The sequence below is a fragment of the Phocoena sinus genome, chromosome 13 (assembly GCF_008692025.1).
Source record: "Phocoena sinus isolate mPhoSin1 chromosome 13, mPhoSin1.pri, whole genome shotgun sequence".
NCBI classification, from domain to species: Eukaryota; Metazoa; Chordata; class Mammalia; order Artiodactyla; family Phocoenidae; genus Phocoena; species Phocoena sinus.
The window spans coordinates 47,104,423-47,110,422 of record NC_045775.1 but is presented as its reverse complement, the minus strand read 5'-3'; positions in this window follow the sequence as shown (position 1 = coordinate 47,110,422).

Below are 6,000 nucleotides of genomic sequence, written 5' to 3'. Positions count from 1 at the left end.
AAGGTTAACAGCAGAAACCCTGCAAGACAGAAGGGAGTGGTAGAACATATTTAAAGTGATGAAAGGGAAAAACCTACAACCAAGATTACTCTATGCAGCAAAGAGCTCATTCATATTTGACAAGAAATTAAAACCTTTACAGACAAGCAAAAGCTAAGAGAATTCAGCACCACCACACCAGCTTTACAACAAATGCTAAAGGAACTTCTCTAGGCAGGAAATACAAGAGAAGGAAAAGACTTACAATAACAAACCCCAAACAATTAAGAAAATGGTAATAGTAACATACATATTGATAATTACCTTAAATGTAAATGGATTAAATGCTCCAACCAAAAGACATAGACAGGCTGAATGGATACAAAAACAAGACCTGTATATATGCTGTCTACAAGAGACCCACTTCAGACCTGGGGGCACATACAGACTGAAAGTGAGGGGAAGGGAAAAGATATTCCATGCAAATGGAAATCAAAAGTAAGCTGGAGTAGCAATTCTCATATCAGACAAAAATAGACTTTAAAATAAAGACTATTACAAGACACAAAGAAGGACCCTGCATAATGATCAAGGGATCAATCCAGGAAGAAGATATAACAATTGTAAATATTTATGCACCCAACATAGGAGCACCTCAATACATAAGGCAAATGATAACAGCCATAAAAGGGGAAATTGACAATAAGACAATCATAGTAGGGGAATTTAACACCCTACTTTCACCTATGGACAGATCATCCAAAATGAAAGTAAACAAGGAAAAAAGCCTTAAATGGTACATTAAACAAGATAGAATTAATAGATATATATAAGACATTCCATCTAAAAACAACAGAGTGCACTTTATTCTCAAGTGCTCATGGGACATTCTCCAGGATAGATCATATCCTGGGACACAAATCAAGCCTTGGTAAACTTAAGAAAATTGAAATCATAACAAGTATATTTTCCAACCACAACGCTATGAGACTAGATATCCATACAGGAAAAAATCTGTAAAAGATACAAACACATGAGGCTAAACAATAGACTACTAAATAACCAAGAGATCACTGAAGAAATCAAAGAGGAAATCAAAAAATACCTAGAAACAAATGACAATGAAAACACGATGACCCAAAACCTATGGGATACAGCAAAAGCAGTTCTAAGACAGAAGTTTATAGCAATCCAAACCTACCTCAAGAAACAAGAAACATCTCAAATAAACAACTTAACCTTACACCTAAAACAATTAGGGAAAGAAGAACAAAAATCCCAAAGTTAGCAGAACGAAAGAAATCATAAAGGTCAGATGTGAAATAAATGAAAAAGAAGTGAATGAAACAATAGCAAAGATCAATAAACTAAAAGCTGGTTCTCTGACAAAATAAACAAACTTGATAAACCATTATCCAGACTCATCAAGAAAAAAAGGGAGAAGATTCCAATCAATAGAATTAGAAATGAAAAAGGAAAAGTAACAACTGACACTGCAGAAACACAAAGGATCATGAGAGATTACTACAAGCAACCATATGCCAATAAAATGGACAACCTGGAAGAAATGGACAAATTCTTAGAAAAGCACAATCTTCCGAGACTGAACCAGGAAGAAATAGAAAATATAAAGAGACCAATCACAAGCACTGAAATTGAGACTATGATTAAAAATATTCCAACAAACAAAAGCCCAGGACCAGGCAAATTCTACCAAACATTTAGAGAAGAGTGAACATCTACCTTTCTCAAACTCTTCCAAAATATAGCAGGGGGAGGAATACTCCCAAACTCATTCTACGAGGCCACCAACACCTTGATACCAAAACCAGATAAAGGTGCCACAAAGAAAGAAAACTACAGGCCAATATAACTGATGATCATAGATGCAAAATACCTCAACAAATACTAGCAAACAGAATCCAGCAGACATTAAAAGGAGGATACATCATGATCAAGTGGGGTTTATCCCAGGAACGCAAGGATTGTTTAATATATGGAAATCAATCAATGTGATAAATCATATTAACAAATTGAAGGAGAAAAACCGTATGATCATCTCAATAGATGCAGAAAAAGCTTTTGACAAAATTCAACACCTACTGTTGATAAAAAACCCTCAGAAAGTAGGCAGAGAGGGATAGTAAAGCCCATATATGACAAATCCACAGCGAACATCATTTTCAATGGTGAAAAACTGAAACCCTTTCCTCTAAGATCAGGAACAAGACAAGGTTGTCTACTCTCAACACTATTATTCAGCATAGTTTTGGAAGTTTTAGCCACAGCAATCAGAGAAGAAAAAAAAATAAAAGGAATCCAAATCAGAAAAGAAAGAACAAGACAAGGTTGTCTACTCTCAACACTATTATTCAGCATAGTTTTGGAAGTTTTAGCCACAGCAATCAGAGAAGAAAAAAAAATAAAAGGGAACTAAATCAGAAAAGAAGAAGTAAAACTGTCACTGTTTGCAGATGTATATACAGTACCCTAAAGATGTTACCAGAAAACTATTAGAGCTAATCAATGAATTTGGTAAAGCAGCAGGATACAAAATTAATGCACAGAAATCTCTTGCATTCCTATACAGTAATGATGAAATATCTGAAAGAGAAATTAGGGAAACACTCCCATTTGCCATTGCAACAAAAAGAATAAAATACCTAGGAATAAATCTACCTAAGGAGACAAAAGACCTGTATGCAGAAAACTATAAGACACTGATGAAAGAAATTAAATATGATATAGGTGGAGAGATATGCCATGTTCTTGTATTGGAAGAATCAACATTGTGAAAAAGATTATACTACCCAAAGGAATCTAAAGACTCAGTGCCATCCCTATCAAACTACCAATGGAATTTTTCACTGAACTAGAACAAAAAATTTCACAATTTGTATGGAAACACAAAAGACCCCAAATAGCCAAAGCAATCTTGAGAAAGAAAAACAGAGCTGGAGGAATCAGGGTCCCGGACTTCAGACTATACTAAAAAGCTATAGTAATCAACACCATAGAGTACTGGCAAAAAAACAGAAATATAGATCAATGGAACAGGATAGAAAGCCCAGAGATAAACCCATGCACCTTTGGTCAACTAATCTATGACAAAGGAGGCAAGGATATACAGTCGAGAAAAGACAGTCTCTTCAATAAGTGGTGCTGGGAAAATTGGACAGCTACATGTAAGATAAATGAAACACTCCCTAACACCACACACAAAAATAAACTCAGAATGGATTAAAGACCTAAATGTAAGGCCCGATACTGCAAAACTCTTAGAGGAAAACATAGGCAGAACACTCTATTACATAAATCACAGCAAGATTCTTTATGACACACCTCCTAGAGAAATGGAAATAAAAACAAAAATAAACAAATGGGACATAATGAAACTTAAAATCTTTTGCACAGCAGAGGAAAACTTAAACAAGACGAAAAGACAACCCTCAGAATTGGAGAAATTATTTGCAAATGAAGCAACTGACAAAGGATTGATCTCCAAAATTTACAAGCGGCTCATGCATCTCAATTTCAAAAAAAACCAAAGAACCCAATCCAAAAATGGGCAGAAGACCTAAATAGACATTTCTCCAAAGAAGATATATAGATTGTTAACAAACACATGAAAGGATGCTCAACATCACTAATCATTAGAGAAACGCAAATCAAAACTACAATGCGGGGCTTCCCTTGTGGTGCAGTGGTTGAGAGTCCGCCTGCTGATGCAGGGGACACGAATTCATGCCCTGGTCTGGGAAGATCCCACATGCCGCAGAGCAGCTAGTTCCATGAGCCATGGCCGCTGAGCCTGCGCATCTGGAGCCTGTGCTCCACAACGGAAGAGGCCACAACAGTGAGAATCCCGCATACTGCAAAAAAAAAAAACAAAAAAACCCCACTACAGTGTGGTATCACCTCATAGCAGTCAGAATGGCCATCGTCAAGAAATCTACAATAAATGCTGGAGAGGGTGTGGAGAAAAGGGAACCCTCTTGCACTTTTGGTAGGAATGTAAATTGATACAGCCACTATGGAGAACAGCATGGAAGTTCCTTAAAAATTAAAAATAGAACTACCATATGACCCAGCAATCCCACTACTGGGTATGTACCCTGCGAATACCATAATTCAAAAAGAGTCATGTACCACAGTGTTCATTGCAGCTCTAGTTACAATAGCCAGGATATGGAAGCAACCTAAGTGTCCATCGACAGATGAATGGCTAAAGAAGATGTGGCACCTATATACAATGGAACATTACTCAGCCATAAAAAGAAACGAAACTGAGTTATTTGTAGTCAGTTGGATGGACCTAGAATCTGTCAGAGTGAAGTAAGTCAGAAAGAGAAAAACAAATACCGTATGCTGACACATATATATGGAATCTAAAAAAAAAAAGTGGTTCTGAAGAATCTTGGGGCAGGACAGGAATAAAGACACAGACATAGAGAATGGACTTGAGACATAGGGAGGGGGAAGGTTAAGCTGGGACAAAGTGAGAGAGTGGCATGGACATATATACACTACCAAATGTAAAACAGATTGCTAATGGGAAGCAGTTGCATAGCTCAGTGAGATCAGCTACGTGCTTTACGACCACCTACAGGGGTGGGATAGGGAGTGTGGAAGGGAGACACAAGAGGGAGGAGATAGGGGGATATATGTATATGTAGAGCTGATTCTCTTTTTTATAAAGTCAAAACTCACACACCATTGTAAAGCAATTATACTCCAATAAAGGTGTTTAAAAAAATCTATCTGGTCTATTTTGTCATTTAAAGCTTTTGTTTCCTTATTAATTTTCTGTCTGGATGATCTGTCCATTGGTGTTAGTAAGGTGTTAAACTGCCCCACTGTTATTGTGTTACTGTTGATTTCCACTTATATAGCTATTTGCCTTATGTATTGAGGTGCCCTTATGTTGGGTGCATATATATTTATAATTGCTATATCTTCTTCATGGATGATCCCTTGATCATTACGTAGTGTCCTTCCTTGTTTCTTGTAACATTCTTTATTTTAAAGTCTATTTTATCTGATATGAGTATTGCTACTCCAGCTTTCTTTTCATTTCCATTTGCATGGAATATCTTTTTTCATCCCCTCACTTTCAGTCTGTATGTGTCGCAAGGTCTGAAGTGGGTCTCTTGTAGACAGCATAGATCCAGGTCTTGTTTTTGTATCCATTCAGCAAGCCTGTGTCTTTTGGTTGGAGCATTTAATCCATTCACATTTAATGTAATTATTGATATATATGTTTCTATTACCATTTTCTTAATTGTTTTGGGTTTGTTTTAGTAGGTCCTTTTCTTCTCTTGTGTTTCCCACTTAGAGAAGTTCCTTTAGCATCTGTTGTATAGCTGGTTTGGTGGTGCTGAATTCTTTTAGCTTTTGCTTGTCTGTAAAGCTTTTGATTTCTCCAGAGAAATCTGAGTGAGATCCTTGATGTGTAGAGTAATCTTGGTTCTAGTTTCTTCCCTTTCATCACTTTACATATATTGTGCCATTCCCTTCTGGCTTGTAGAGTTTCTGCTGAGAAATCAGCTGTTAACCTTATGGGAGTTCTCTTGTATGTTATTTGTTGTATTTCCCTTGTTGCTTTTAATAATTTTTCTTTGTCTTTAATTTTTGTCAATTTGATTACTGTATGTCTTGGCGTGTTTCTCCTTGGGTTTATCCTGCCTGGGACTCTCTGAGCTTCCAGACTTGGGTGGCTCTTTCCTTTTCCATGTTAGGGAAGTTTTTGACTATAATCTCTTCAAATATTTTCTCGGGCCCTTTCTCTCTCTCTTCTCCTTCTGGGACCCCTATAATGCAAATGTTGGTGCACTTAATGTTGTCCCAGTGGTCTCTTAGGCTCTCTTCATTTCTTTTCCCACTTTTTTCTTTATTCTGTTCCTCAGCAGTGATTTCCACCATTCTGTCTTCCAGGTCTTATCTGTTCTTCTGCCTCAGTTATTCTGCTATTGATTCCTTCTAGTGTATTTTTCATTTCAGTTATTGTATTGTTCATCTCTG